Source organism: Balearica regulorum, chromosome 9 (assembly GCF_011004875.1).
Source record: "Balearica regulorum gibbericeps isolate bBalReg1 chromosome 9, bBalReg1.pri, whole genome shotgun sequence".
Classification (NCBI taxonomy): Eukaryota; Metazoa; Chordata; class Aves; order Gruiformes; family Gruidae; genus Balearica; species Balearica regulorum.
The window spans coordinates 23,176,162-23,192,391 of record NC_046192.1 but is presented as its reverse complement, the minus strand read 5'-3'; the positions used below and the strand labels follow the sequence as shown (position 1 = coordinate 23,192,391).

Below are 16,230 nucleotides of genomic sequence, written 5' to 3'. Positions count from 1 at the left end.
GAGTCTGCTCCGCATGTATTTATTTTTGCAACTCCATATGCTGCTCTAACAGATGTTTATTATTGCTTATTAAGTTCACTGGTGCTCTTAATGACTGCACAAAAGATAAACATCCTCTGACTTCGTTAAACATACAGTGCAAATTTGTTGTTGCTAATTTGAAGCCCATGTATCAGGTCAGCGTTCATTGCGAGCAGCATTCGGGGCACTGGATGCCCACCGCTGCTAGGATCTCTGAAACAGAGAGGAATGGTCTTGTTATCTAATTTCAGTGTCTTCTCTCTGCAAGCTCTGGTGTGTGTGGTGTTTTATCTTTACTCTTTCCCTTCTTGGTTAACAGAGCTGGACATGCTTGTCCAGATGTTCCAGCTGCCTTTTTCCGTGGGCAGGAAATGGTGATAGGGTGGAAATTAGGCAATCCTATGGAGCGCAACCAAAAGGGTCTCTGATCTCTTCCACAGCAGCCACCTCTAGCTTCTGGATAAAACCTAAGAGTCAAGTCATTCAGATGCTTCTGTAACCGCAGTGTCTTTGACATACAAGACGGCTACACTTTAATTTTTATGCGTCTGAATAGGTTGCTTCAGTGGATATGAGAGAGCTGCTATGTTACTATAAATGCAACATTTGTGGATATAAAACACTGAAGTTAGACATCAACGGTTTCACTTCCTTTTGGCATTTCTTGATTATGCATCAAACAGAATGATATTATGCTCTAAAAAGTTGCTGTAAACAGTTTCTCAGACCTTCTAGACCATTACAGTGTTGTCCTTGCTAGCAGATCTCAATCCTTTCTTGTTTGCCTTAATAAATCCTAGTTTTTCTATTCCCTTCTTCTTCCTTAGATTTTTCTAGGCTACAACTTATTTATTTCAATGCATCCTGAATTGTTGGTTTATTGCAAGGGGACAAAGGTGAGTGGATAAATGGTTGTAGTATCCTCTGAAATGTGAGAGTTGGGAGGTAGAAAATATGGAAGTGTGAAGACAATGAAAATAATAATCAAGGAAATAGTTTGCAAGTAGAGCACATGTATTATTTGTGGCCCTGCCATCATTTAAGATTATCTGATGTTCTCTAAATGAAATAAAGCAAATATAATAATATGCTGTCTTTTGTGATTGAGTTTACTTGAACAGTGATAATACTACCTATGAGCAAATTTGATATAGCCTCGTTACTGGCAGTGATGTGATTTTACTGCAGTGCAAAACTGTGGGCAGTACTGGGTAGGGATGAGGTGCTGCTTTCTGGCTGTGGGTTAGCAACGTGGCAGTCGGAGATCCGTCCTTTCACTGGAGGAGGGAAGTGCAAAGCTTTGACTAACCTCTGGTGAGAAGAGGTTTTGTACTCAAGTTAGAAAGTGTGTGGGGATGGCAGATTGGATCTGTCAACTTTTCTCCTCTTCTGTCCTCAGGAGAGTTACTTTCCATAAATTTTATATATCTATATATCTATCTTCTTTTTTTTTTAAGTGTCTTAATTACATATCAGTGTGTTGGCTTCATAGAGCAAGTGAGGTGTAACCGTCTTCTGGTGGTTCCCTGGGAGCCATGCACGTGCAGAGCTGCCCCCAGGACCGCTGTCTCGGCAGAAGGCTTGTCGCTGCTCGGGCAGGGTTGCGTGAACCCGATCTTACCGCGTGGCAAGTGCAAGGCAATTTGATGGAGCTACGTGCAAAGTTCAGGTAATTCAAATGAAGAAAATCTCACAAGCTGACTTTCCGTAAAAACATTGAAGAGTGCTTGACCGGTTCTTTAATGAGTATGTTATATTAGTTACATACCGTAAAAAGTATCTCTATTTTTGCATGTTCCTACTTTTCTCGGAAAAGGTTTCACAGCATTCAACAGCTTTTGCATTTTTTAAAAAATGCAAAGGAATTTGGCAGATGCAAGGGGGAAGCAACTGAATCTGACTCTTTTCTTGTCACATGCAAAACACACAGTCAGGAGGAAGAAACAGAATAATACCATTTTTACCTATTCTAATGTATTAGACAAAGATTTAGCAGGGCTGCTATATGTTTTTCTCCCAACATCATCTCTTCCTGACCTTTGTGCTCAGTATTAGCATTGAGGTTTTCTTAAAGCAGATACAGAGACTTGTTTGTGGTGACAGGGCTGTGAAAAAGGCAGGCACCAAAGGGTGGATTTTTATTTTGCTTTTAATAGTGATGGGAGGGGAGATTAATACTATTTTGCAAGTCCTTCTGGGACTTCTTTTGGAAAATGCGTACATTCTTATCGCCTGTGTTGGTGAAAGATAAATAAATCTGAAGTGGTAGAGTTGCAGAGGGGGGTTACAAGCATGAGTGGAAGTGTAGAAAGCCTTTGTCCTAAGATGAGACAGAGAAATATTTAACAGGAAAAAAGTTCCAATGAACTTTACTATCTCTAAATCCATCGAAGACGTAGACATTGTGAAGGCATATAGGACAGTTTAAGCCAAAAGCCAGTGTCAGCAGATGAACGCATGGATGCAAGCTGTCAATAAATAGAAATCTTTGCAGAATTTGATCCAACAGCTTAGTCCAAAACCAGCCCAGCTATCCAAACAGGAGACATCTTATGGCAACAGAAAGACCTAACTAGTTTTAATGTGTAGTGCTTTATGCAAGGCCATGAAAGAATATGTGGCTGTAGTATTTTCATATATAAATAAGGAGCATACAAGTGGCAGATGGGTTTCAAGGAAGTGGGGAGGACAGAAAAGGACCTTCTGTCCTGGAATACTGTGTGATGAAAATACTCGAGGCATTCATTGTAACAGCAAAATTTATAAACCTGATCCTTATTTTTTAATGAATCGACATAATTAAAATACTATTTTCAAGTTTGCTTGCGCTTGGTTATGTGTGTGCAGAGCTGTACAGTATTGGTGCTGAGACTTTGGTACGGCTGCAGTTGTGGTGGAATCTCACTCCTGTATCCCGTTACTGATACTCATGGTTATTGGTAGAAGGTCCTGATGTAACATAACTTCAGAGAAGGAGATGGGAAGCTTTCAAAGAGCTTTGAACATCAGGTCAAACAATAAAGGTGCTTTCCAAAACCACTTTGTGAAAGTGATGGATCACTTAGCAGAGTGAACCCTGGAGGTTTGTATCCAAACCCTTACTAATGATAATCTCTAGGAAGGAGCATGTTAACTAAAGGATAATCACAAGCTTCAAGGCAAAATCAGGATACAAGATAAACTTTGTTTATGCTTTGGCTTAGGAAAAAATAGTTACAAGATCAGTGTTTCACAAATGCGACTTTTAAATAGTTAAAAATCAAAATGTTGGAATTTGTATTTGCTAATCTAAGGTGGAAGTTATCCTCAAATACAATGTAAAAGTGGTTTTGTTTTGTAGTGTTTTTTTTTAAATAGTGAAATAAACTACTGAACCGGTGTGCAGTGCCCAAGTAGAAATATTTTCTGTGATACGGAAAGGAAAATCTAAATTGGCTCACCTGCAACTTCAGAAGTGCATGTACAAACAACAAATTACTAGTTACGCTCGCACTAGTACTCTGGAAAAAGAAAAATCAGCATGTAGCGAAGGTATTATCTAGCTAACTGCTTGGTAGCTACACTGAAATTGCTTTAATACCAGCCTGTGGTGTTCCCTTTCCCAGCAGAAATGCTTTTGTCAGGCAGTAGTTAATGTTTCTTGGAGAGAGGAGGATGCAGTGAGTCCTTGTGCAGGCTTTCATCTGAGTGTTTTCCTCTTAGAAGGAGGAGTCACAGGAACTTGTTGACAAAGCTGTTTTCTGTGATTGAACTGAGGTTTTCTTTTGGTGGGGTTTTTTTTTGTTCCTGATAGTCAGGTTTTACTTAAATGTATTACTGACACTGTCTCATTTAAACTCCTGCTTTCATTTCTGAGCTACTTGGGGTGGGGAGGGAAGTTGTTTTAATTGTCTTTATGTTAATGCAGAAGAACTGGGAGCTTGTTTCCATCCATCAGTGCTGGAGACTTGAAACAAAACCAAGCAAACTTCCAGATGGTGGCAGATCCTGGATCCCAGCCACTGCCCGGCACAATTCAGTACGCCTGCCTCTATCATTTAGCTGCTTACAAAACAGCTGTCTGCCTGGCTTGTAAGCGTGGATTTTGCCTTTGTTAGCAGTTGCTTGAAGGAGGAAGATGAAGCAGTGTGGTGGGGCAGGAACGGTCCCCGTGAGGTCCTCGGGCTTTGGCCAAGACTCCTTGCCAGCGATGTAAGGATTGGCTTGCGAGTTCTCCAGGGTTATAAAATGCCCAGCTGTTGACTTTTAAAGTTGTGTGACTGGGCAGCTGAGAACTTGGATGGGCTGGAGGACGAGCTGTATTGACGGAGGAACAATGGTTTCACAAGCATGCACACGTACTCCCCTTGCCCCCCCTTTCGGGGCCTTGGGTGTGCGCTATCTGAACTCCTGTCACTAATTAAAAATCACAATAAGCCAGTGTATTTAAAAGTGGGTTGTGTGTTTTTTTTTTTTTTTTAATTTAAAAAAGAAAAAGTCTCTGGCTGAGCAGTTAATGAAACGACTGGAATGGCATCTTGCATTGTGGCCGCTTGCTCAATCGTGATTGAGTTGACGGTGCAAAGTATGTCAGAGTTTATTTTATTGTTCTGATGGGATTTCAGCCCAGTACGGCAAGGGGAGAGTTAATTTGGGTAATAGGAACTAACCCGGCTTCAGGGGATGAAAGTGGGGCTGGGAAGGGGAAGATGGGGCAGAGGGAGCATCCCTGGGCTGGGCAGGGGACCTGCGGGCAGGTTGGCGGGGGCAGGAGTGCGGGCAGCAGCGATCTGCGGGGTTTTATTTCATGGTGCCTGTATGTGGGTAGCTGGGTAGCGAGCTTTAGTTTCAGTCCCACCCACGATCTGCTAAGTGTTTCCTAATTTAGGAAGGTCTGTATGAAAAATTTGCAGTGTAAAGTTGTAGTTGTTAATGCGGACTGCCAAATAGATGCTGTGAACTGATAATTGTAATTAGCAGTATTGACCAGGATAGGCTGTCAATTTTAGTAGGAAATCATTAAATAAACATTGGTGAATAACCAACGTGATGGTTCCTTCGCTCTCGGGAGATACCAGAGCACCTAACAACAGGCGAAGCATTTCCTTGTCCCCATTTCACAACTGAGAAAACAAGGCACAGAGGTGAAACAACTGGAGATACTTGTTTGCTGGGGCTTGCTCCAGTTGAGGCTGGACTAGAAATCCTATTAGTGGTCTGCATGTGCCTGGGGGTTCCCCCCCAAACAGGAGACTTGACAAGCCTCCCGGCAGCGCCTGTGTGCGGTTCGAGTACCTCTGAAAGTCTCTCCCGGGGGAGGAATGCTGACAGCTTAATGTGGCAAAAGAGCAATAACTATTTGCATTCTGCTTAGTATATTATATTGTATCTGTAGGAAATCTTTGTAAAAGGCTGACTTGTTATGGGTAAGGGGGGTGAAAACGTTTTCTTACAAATGCCAACTAAGCTTTTGCAAGCTAATAAAATTGTCAGTAGGCAGTACAGCATATGCTTAATTTAGTGAGGTTATAGTTCTTTTTTAGAAAGGGTAAAGTTATCCTGGCTTACTTGAAATTTATATTTCTGGTGTGCACATGAAGTCATATTTCCATAAGAGGAGGAAATAATGTTCACTTCCCTTGACTGATCCCATCTATTCCAGTAACTAATCTTTGGATTTTTGTTTTTAGTGTTGTACCCAACTCTGATTTGCCTGGTTCCTGCTTCTGCTCACTGGTTCTTGCTGTTCTTCAAAGTCTGATCCTTGTTGGCCCCGGGACCATGTAACTAAATCTTGCACGTCCTGCTGGAGTGCCATGTGCCGAGCGGTTGGGTATGGCTGACTCACAAACAGCGTTATCAGCCCATAGATTAAATCGTGGTCTGTTAGCTGACCGGCTCTTAATCCATTGAAGATATTTAGTTTTGATTGTGCAGTGCTAACTCTTTTATCAGTGTTGTGTGGTACTAAGTCAAACGTTGGCTAGAGAATACACACGTGCTAACATAGCTATCTTTCCCACCAAAGGTGTAATCTCATCGGAGGGTGCGCTTGGATTTGTTTGACAGGACCTGTTTTATATAGAACAACGATGCTGATTATGTTCATATCTTTGAATTCCTTATCACTGGAATCCTACGTTGACTTTTGATTGTTTTGTCTGAAAGCTCTGCCTTACTAATAGGATGTAATTGCACTGGTCATCCTGCTTCCCTCTCAGCTACGGGCTACCATTGGATCCGCACGGCCTCCCCTCCGTCCCGCTGCCGCAGGTCAGGCGTTTCCTCAAAGGCTCGAATCAAAATGGAATTGTAAGATTTTGAGGCTGACTTGGTCACTGAGATAAATTCATCAGTTTTTTTGATACAAGTGGATTTTTTGTTTTGCTTCTTTCCAAATACTGAGTGGGAAAAAATTTATTAAATGCTTTTTTCCTGCATCATTAGCCCTATTTTCACTTCTGTTTTGCAGTGGGGTTATACCACTATCAGATTTCAGTCCTTCCTAGTTTATTTTTAAAAGCAGATTATTTTCTGTTGTCCTGCAAGTCATGATTATTTTTTTTGTCTGACTTGTCTTGACTTCAGTCTTGGTTTCACTTACTGATTTTCTGTTGTTCTAGTTCACTTGCATCAGTGTATCTTCTTCTTTCCCTCCTTTACCCCTTTTTATACTGCATTACGTTTATATTATCTTCCTTTTGCCGTGGAATCAGGATAGGTTTTTAGCCAAATTTTCCCTCTTTCTCAAATGAGGGGACCATAATTTCTCTTACATAGCTGTCTGTCTTCAAAAAAAAAAAAAAAAAAGGAGCTTACAATTACACGTAAGTTTTCTTTCAAGTCAGTTTTTTCTCTTGATTGTCATCACTTTTGGGAAATTAGTCCATGCAGTTTAGGTTTAAAACAACAAATGCTAAGTCCGATTAATCTCGCTCTAATAATGTTTGATTGCTGTGGCCATTCCAAAGCTCTCACAGGATGATCCTGACTAGTTCTGCAAAGATGAAGCTTCCAGCTGTTGGGTGTTCAGGGTGCAGAAGCCAGAAGGATAGGAAAACACTGAGGTTTTTTTCACACATCTTATGTAGGTTTTGTGTGTATGGTCTAGGGAAGTTTTGTTTGCTCTTGAGCTATGTTTGAATTCCCTTTGTGGTGTAAATCAAATAATTCTCTAAATATGTTGTAGGCAGTGGGGGAAGGAAACGGTTTCACAAGTGTTTGCTGTACGGAACTTGGCGGATCACCTCGGTTAAGTAGTTAAACATCATGATATTAAAAAAGGAGGTGCTGTGATCCAGCTCCGTGTGTATATTGGTAGATAAAATACTACAGATGTACATCAAAGTGCAGGTTTGTGGCCTGATTACACAGCTCGAATTTAGTGCTGCTACTAAAAGGTCAGTTCTGCCTCCAGCCACCTTTATTCCTACTGCTTCTCTTGTTTTGGCTCAGGGCGTTAGACGCCAGGGCTGATGGGGATGAAGCGTTAGTCGGACTCGCCTCGCCGCTGGGCGAGTGCCGGTGCGGGCAGGGGGACGGCAGCGGGGGTCCGGTGCGGCTCTGCTGGGCTTGCTTCGGCCTTTCCTGGCCCTGCACTCAAACAGCCCATCCCTGGCTTTCAAGCCAAGCCACCGATGGCGTGCGATCCCCCCTCCCGCGCTGGCCGCGTACCCGAGCGGGGCACGGTGTGCCGTGGGTACCTGCGCCCGCTGCCCCAACAGCTTCCCGCTCCCACGCCACCTTCCCGCAGCGGGCAGGGCTGTTCCTGCTGAGGTACCGTGCAAGGGGGAAACGTCCTTGTTAAATGGGCAACCGGTGTATTTTACTTTGGCTTTAGTCTTTTGGTACTCATGCTGTTTGAAATCAAAGTGTCGGTGATCATTCTCCCTGTCCACCAGTCTTGTCCCCTAACCACCACCTCCCACCCCAAATGAAAAGGGTTAAGAGAAGGTAAGTGCAGAAGTGTCACACGGAAAATCTCCTGGTCTCCTCAGTGCTCTGCCGTGCACACGTGTGGCGGCTCTCTTTTTAGAGCTCCTGTAGTAGACCGTAGCAAGTTAAAAGAACAGCTCGACTACCTGGCTTTGATTTAAATTACTTGTTCTCCTTCAGTGTTCATTTTAGCTACCTGTCCCAATACCTTAATTCCTTCCTACTTTGAAACTGTCTCTGTTCTTTATTTCTCATATTTGAAGAGACGGGCTTTCACGTCCTCTGTACGAAAGGGCGTCAGGAAAGATCTTCCCTTTCTCTTCTGAACTGCTTGAGGCGGAGATCTTATCTTCTTTATATTTACTCACTGCGAAGTGCGTTGCACTGAATAGCAGCCACCTAGCCTTCCTGGAACAGCGTGTGCTGCAGGAGCACAAATATCCTGGATCTGTAGAAACGCAGTCGCACAGGCAGAGGTGCATCTTGGCTTCTCCTGCGGACGGGGCGTCCCCGGCAGCCCCCATGACCCACGCTTCTCCTGCCTTGTCTGAATTCTGCGTTAACTCTGTGTGGTAAGAATATTTCCTAATGATTCACTGCTAAAATTTGGCATTTAATAGCTCTTTAGAGGCAGAACTTGTATGGGAAGAAAGAGTTCATAGATAAACGTTGGTCAATGCTTGTTAATTAAAGTCTGTCTTTTGTCAGGGATAATTAGTGCAGTGTTGGTAAGAAAGAAACAAAATTCAGACAGAATACAGCTGCAATGGAATCTGCTTATGTTAAAGCCTGAAATAGCGAAGGGCGTGTTTGACTTGAAGTGCTTGTGCACAGATCTTTGACTTCTGTCCTTACGGGGGAAGAGATAGTGAGCTTTGAAGCACAAGCACAACTCTAATGCTGAAATACCAAGGTATGAATGAATAACAGAAGGTTATCTATTACAGAGGTGTCTCTTGCGTGTTGGATTCCAGGCGGTGTAAAGGACTATTAGATTATTAACATCTCCTCTTAGTAATATCCTGGTTGGAAATCTCTGCTACTAGGATGCATCCAAAAAGAAGCATGCCGAGATAGGGAGCAACGCTTAATGAAGTCTGTTTGGTTTTTCCGCCCAAGAATGTAGCCCTCAGGTCACGTTTCCCTATACGTGCGGGTGTGTGTGTATGTAGAGGTCTGCCCTTAAAGCAATGGGCTTAACTTAATTGAGTTCAGCTGAGTTTATGTAGGTTGGACTACACTTACACTCACTGTTGTTCTTCACTTGCATCATCAGAGACTTGGTTTCAGCAGTAGGCTTTGTCTTGCTGAAGAGTGGGTTGAAAGATTTAAATGTAGGCATGAGAGAGAGCTGGGATGCCGGATGCAGAATGGGAAGGTCTGTGTAATGCAGAAAGAATTCCAAGCATCTTTTTGGTTAATTCTGCTTTTTAGAGTACTGCTAATGTGACTTGATGGGAACTTGTTTGTTGAGTGCAGCTTAAGGTTTCTTGATTATTTCTAAAAATGGTTCTCTAAAGTCTTCCCGAAAATCTTTTTGAATTGCCAATAATTGTACTTAAGACAAAACAACTCAAAAAGGCCCAATCTTTTTACTTTTATTATTTTCATGAAACCACAGATAATACCTTAGCAAATACTCCAACATTGAATTTATTTTTCTCTTGATGAAAGAGCCCTGATCCCATCTGATTCAATTAAATTTATGCTTTCCTACTCAAGGACTGAATTTTACTGTGCTTGGTATACTATACTGAAAATGCCTTATTTTTCCTAACAATTGGTTTGATTTTTATAATGTTTCCACAATATTTGCAATGCTACAACAACATTCCTCTGCAAAACATACTGCTGCTATTTCCAGGATTCACATAAGGATTTTGGATGCTAGGTTTTTATTACTGAAGTAGTGATGGCAACTTAGAATTAAAAAATAAACAAACAAAACCAATTTGTCTGAAACGGACATGGGAAACGCCCATTATATTTGGCACTTAGATGCTGTGAAACTGAATTTGGAAAAATGTCTAAGGGCATTTTATATCCTCTGAAACGCTCCATTGTCTTTTCCCTTTCCTTCACCTTCCTACTGATGTTTATCTTCTGTAGAGATTATTCAGGCTAGAATAAAAATGGGAATATGGCAAGCATATAGGTAGCCTTTTCTCTGATGCACATCAGCATAGCTTCATTGTTTTAAAGATATTTGTGCCTAAAACTGAAGTTTTTAAGCTGTTTAAAATGACATTGTCAGTGATCTGATAAGCTTCAATGGCTTGCGTTTAGATTGTACATTCATGATTGAAAATGTCAACCTAGCATTAGAGAACCATTTGAGGGACAAAGAAATGCAATAATGGGGATGGGGGTTTTGAAGACATTTTCCCCTGATGAATTAATACCTGCCTACACCAGTTTCTCAGTAGGCTTAATGATTTTGGAGATTGAGATGCTGCTTTGAGAATAAAAACCGAGGATACGGGATAGCACACAATTTATATGAATATTGGAGAAAAACTCAAAAACCTTTATTTTTTTTTTAATATCATGTCTTTGAATGAATTTTGTTGCATAAAACTGCCTTGGAGGAAGCCTTGAATCTTGTGAATTTGGTTCAAGTTTGTCAATGAACTTCAGTGGACTGAAGAGATCTCATTGACCCTCACCAGAATGATTTTAACCATTATGTTAGGTTCTTAACTTCTTTCTCTTCGGTATTACTCAGCAGTGGTGTTTAATTGGATTGTTTAGATTAAATTAGGAAGTGGTGTATTTTTTATGGGTCTGTATTGTGTTGTACAATTGCACTGATGGTATGTAATTAGACACTTCATTTTGCTTCCATTTGACATCTTTTAACTAATTAGTTACTTGGGTTGCCGTATTTTGCATTACTTTATTTTCAGTTGATTAAGTACACTTAGTTAGCTTCTCTAAGGGTACAAAATTAAGAACATACTAATTGCACAACAATTTTGGCGTGTGCAGATTGCCTAAGTGTCACCTAAGGACAAAGACTTCTCTGCTTACGTTGCTGGCTCTTTTCCCTCCGTGCCCCATGGGCAGATGTGTCAGAGCAGATGCTGTGCTCTCCAAATTCTCTTCCTTACTCCTACAATCTAGTCAAAGCTTGTTGGCAATGCCTAACCTAGGTACTCACCCTGGGAACGGCTTGGTCTCAGCTTTTAAGTGTTCAGACCCACTAGTTCAGTGACTTTGGAGGATCGGTGGTGGGATGGCAGGGTGGTCCCAAAGGTATCGTGTAATCCAGTGGTGTGAATTCTGCGTGGAAGCCAAGTAGGCTTCATGTGGGATCTGTTATGAGGTGAGCGGGCAGTCGCGATTTGAGTAAATCATGATCGTGAGTATTGAACATCGAAGAAATAATGTTGTGGCTATAAAATATACGAGTCTAATATTTCTTGTCACTGCAGTGCTGACTGAAGCCTGAATGTGTACAAGCATCTGGTGTTCAGACAAGATACATAAAAAAGTGATACTGAAATAAAGACTGGGAAAGATGTAAAGCGGATGTACTGTTTGTTGCATAGATTTGGATGTCTGTTTATTAGAAGAATGGTAAACGGCACTTTAAAACCTTTAGAGAAATGTATTTTAAAAAAGATCCAAGTGTCATGGCTGCAATTTTGTGTTGTCAGGATTTTTGCTTTCCTTTCTTGAAATGGTTTCTCTCTTTCATTGAACAGCCGCCCTTGTTCTGGAGATGGCAGCCGTGCCTTTACCTCAACTGCCCCTCTGCGTTTAGCTTTGGGTGTTGGCCGTCCTCCTCATAGGAAGAGACAGCAAGCTCCTTAAGAGTCAGAACGCCTTGAAGGGGTTGAATCCTGAGTTGAATATGAATGATTTTCAAGATTTGCCTGCTTTTGGTTAAGAAACGTAAGCTACTGACTACTGAGAAAATGTTAGACGTGAATCATCGACTTGGCTATGGTTTCACTGGGGCTTGAAGCTAGTCAAGCAGGGAAGAGTTGCATAGTATGTTCTAACATGGCTATCTGCATTATGCAATTTGGGTGACTTCATTAAAAGCTCAAGATTTCTGTGTACTCACAGTTGCCCCCAAAAACCCAATTACGAGCGCTTTTGTTCAACTACTGGTTGGCTGCATGGGGAGCCCAGCTCCGGGGTGGGATAGGTACTGAGGGCTGCAGCTCCACCACCCTGCCAGCTGCTCGAAGACCTGCCAAACAAACTTTCTTTTACAACCACGTGTCCGTTGCCATAACTTCTGGACCATTCCAGTGAACGAACCGGCTCCGTAACGAGGGTGGCCGGCCGAGGTCCACGGCGTGGGCTGGAGCTGTGCTGCTGGTCCCCCCTCCCCTCCTGCCCGTGCTGCTGGCAGCTGCCTGCCACAACTGGGATCTGGCTCTGGGAACGGGGCAGGATGTTTGCTTTTGTGGAGTGCAGTTGTTGAGGAAATTAAACGAAGGGATCGCTTGAAAGGCCAGGCCACCCACATCAGATTAGGCCATTAAGATGAGGGTCGTGGGCATGTTTTAAAGCACCTTATCAGGAGAGGTTGGAGAGGATGTGCTCTTGATAGCCAGTACTGCTTGGAAAGCCGCGTTGCGTCTCGTCTCTTTGGACCGTGGTGCGACGGCTGCGGCTGAGTACAGAGGAAAGGGAAATCTTAAGGAAATCTGAAGGAGCTGGTTTATCTGAAGGTGCGGGCCACTGCAGGGGGATGTGTGGGACCCTTCCCGGCTGCCCGAAGGCGTTACACACCCGCTCACACGCCGACAACTGGCCTGCGCAATGACAGATAAGGAGGAATGCGTAATATTTTAAGTGTCATAAAGCTGGATATCCTTTGCTCAGGATATTTCCTGTCCACAAGAATTTATTTTTCAACAATATTATTGGCAGAAAGTCCACAAAATGGAAGGGGGGAGGGAAACTTGCGCATTGCAGGAGATGATGAGAAGTTTCTAGTTTTCCCATCTTAAGTGAAGAAATAGGAAAGCTTTGGAGAACAAGAAAATTCGGGTATCTTATGTAGCAGTAAACCACCAGCATGCTGTGGTGCATATTGAAGAGTCACTGATTTGCATTTATCACTGTCAACAAGGTACAGCAATTGGCCATTAGATTCTTTAAAAAAAAAAAAAAAAAGAGACTTTTTCACATCATGATTAAAAAGACGTTTACTTCCAAGGAGGGCTGACCCTGAGGACAGGGATAGCCAGAGGAGCAAAGTGCTCCAGACTGACTTCCACCAGGCTCTGTTGCATGTTTTGCCTTTGCATTCGTAATGAATTAAAGGCTAAATCATAAAGCAGGATTTAATTGGTGATCTGTGATCTGATTAATCCTGTAGTGAAAGTAAAGTGTACTCGGTGTTGCTGGTGCCTGCTCCCCCATCGACTGCCAGGTTTGCTTGCAGTGCCGTGGGGTCAGCAGCCGCCGGAGCAGCAGAGAAGTGCTTGTAGCTTCCTGCTATGAAAATACCTTTGTAAGAATGTTTGTATTTGCTTCCTTCTGTAAACTTCAGATAGAATTCACTCAATCTCATGAATGTGGCTGCATATTCTGGGATAGCTGTTTCTAACAAAGACCTGCAGCTACTAAATACAATGAGAATTTATTGTTTACCATAATTTTTCCTTTTTTTTTTTCATGTTTATAGCAACTAGTATTTTCATAAAGGATTCTTTTGCCTGTAGATGTATCTTCAAGTTAGCAACATGCATTTTGAAATTTAGTAAAACTTACAGAAAGAAGCCAGTGTAATGAAGAGGGGAGGCATTAACGAAGTACCCTTGTTCCTGTCTTCCTTATGCTCATAAAAAGAATTTGGTACATCTGTGGCATTCTTAGGGTTTATAGCTGGACTTTGGTTTTGGAAATAGGAGGATTATGGTGTGTGTTCTAACTTCTTAACCCATTTTCTCTGCATCCCCAGCACCCAAGAGAAACAACTCTGAATGTGTCATGCTGAGATTACACTTTTTGAGGCTGGAGTAACATGTTATAACAGAAATCCCAGTTGATGAGAACATTTTAGTGGTGGTGCAGAAATGATCTGGAATCTTTGCTACGTGCTAGTGGCAGGAGCTGCGTTCCCCGGCACGCAGCTCTGTTGAAGCGAGTGTGTGTAAGGCTTTGGGATACAGGCATGCCAGGCTTTATGACTGAAGGACACACTGTCAGGTTTTTGTAGCAGCTTAAACCAGGAAAACGAGAGGGAGAAACGGAGATTTTTCTCTCTTCACCACTTTGCTTTGTAGTCTTTAGTAATTCTTTGAACTCGCTTATTTCTGAACGTGGCTTAACGTTCTAAGGATCTTAAGATAAATGAAGGTGGTTATGCCCATTATGTAGATGAACACATATATATGTGCATATAGGTACATATCTTGTGACTTACGTGATGATCACAAATCTCTGTGATTAGGTATGGGGAGAGTAAGACCCTGAATGTAGACTGCAGGAGATAAAGCTGCCAAGGAAGCTGTAAAAGTAGTGATCAGATTTATTGTACTGATGAGCAGTGGCCTGACACTATTGTACTAAATGTAACCCACCTCTTTGGGTTTTGGGGTCACTGGCATGCCTTTAAATGCTGCAAGTTTGGATCCAGCAGTGAATTTTATGCACCTGTTCTGCACCTTTATATCTTCTTGACACGCATTAGGGTTTTTTTGATATGGTTTAAAAAAATCTTTTTGCGACCTCTACCTTGTGTTTGACTATGTGTGACACTAACTTTAACATAAAGTCTAAAATAAAGACTTGATCCTTTTGTCTGCCATACCTATTTATATTTGGGATAGGGAGCTCACTTGCTTTGGTTCTACATTACCAGCTTCCCAGTCGTAAGGAACTTGATGACAAATGTAGATCCCTGTTGTAGTATTGGTTATAGATCTAACAGCTGGTATATAATGTTAAACTGCACTAAATCATGTTTTTCCCAGAGTGATCCTCCCTAGAGGGAAGGGTGATTTCTGTGAGTGGGTTTCCAGTCCGTTAGCTGGTCTAGAAATTCTGTTGGCTTACCAGTTAAGTAGCTCTGCTCTTAGATACTGTTACGTCTCTCCAGTTTTTTTTATCAGTTTTCTGTTAATCTTCAGGGATTCTTAATCCTCTTACAACCCAACGATACTTCAGTGTTTGTGCTATAAGCAGAACGTAGTCGGTGATCGTACTACTGCTTTCTCTTGTGTATTATTAGCATAAGTACTTCTCCATATTTTACAGACAGGAGGCTCAACCCACTCGTATTTGTCGCAAGAAGGAAATTGCTAGTAACAAAGTGACTTTCCTTAATTTAATAAATTCAAGAAGTGTTCAAAAAAGCCTTCAAGACTAATGTACCTCAGTGTGTTCTTAATAATAAACGTGCTATAGTCTGCTCAATTTAGGTGAGAATGAGTATCTCATTCATTACTTCTGACCAAGTACTCTTCTGAGATTTCTGCGCCACTAATGTATATGGATGAGAAGGAGGAAGAATCAGAGCATCCACCGTCTCTTCAGCTACAAATTTAAAGACAGAAGTTGTAGCAGATTGAGCTTCTGGTAGAAATGATAATAAATCTTGTTCTGCTCTTCCTTGAACAGAGAAGGTACGGAGGGTCAAGTGACTTGTAATGGTGTTGAATTTCATAAAACTCATTTCTGAGTATTTAAAACTGCAGTGGGCAATGATTACCTCTTGGTGTAGAGCTGTAGGACTCACGTGTGTTGTGCTCTAGGCAGTTGCTTCATGAAGTGTAAGGTGTCTCTGGCATCTACGGGATGGTGAGGAGGTCCGCCCAGCAATCTGAGATGTAGATGATTCAACAGGGTTTGATGCATCAAGCCCTAGGAACAGAGAAGAAGATTAGAGAAAATCTTATGGTTGAAGTTTCATCTGAGGCAATGGAAAAAATTAGTCAGAATTCATTAAGGATGAGGGAATTTCCTCAGTGAGCATCAGGAGGAGGGTGAGATGCTGAACAGCTGACTGGTGTTGGGGCTTTCCCTGCAGCACGCTCCATTGCTTACAACTCCTCAGTGCGTTAAAACAACTCTGAACACCCAGACTGTCTTTCTGTACCATCCTGGAGTTGTGATTAGGGAGTGGGAGGTGGGAGGAGGAAGATGTTCACACGAGAGAGAGCTGGAGCACTTTTTTCTGCACAGGTCTATTACTATGGAGAGTCTTTATTAAAATTGTTGCATTGATGTGGCATCTTCCTCCCCTGCCCCAAGAAGAATATGCTGTGGTGTAGGTAGAGAATAATATCAGTTAATTTTACTTTTTTTTGAAACCAGATATTAGCATGA

The 16,230-nt window shown here is 42.1% G+C and overlaps 1 protein-coding gene and 1 long non-coding RNA gene across 4 annotated transcripts in view; both read left to right on the top strand.

Moving 5' to 3' along the window:
- Positions 1-16,230, top strand: part of FNDC3B (fibronectin type III domain containing 3B) — a 203,903-nt gene that overhangs the window by 8,657 nt on the left and 179,016 nt on the right. The gene's annotated exons all lie outside the window — the stretch shown is intronic.
- On the top strand, positions 866-4,476 carry LOC142603004 (uncharacterized). Its single transcript, XR_012836874.1, has 3 exons — positions 866-1,690; positions 2,869-4,039; positions 4,122-4,476. It is a non-coding gene; the product is annotated as an uncharacterized LOC142603004 (long non-coding RNA).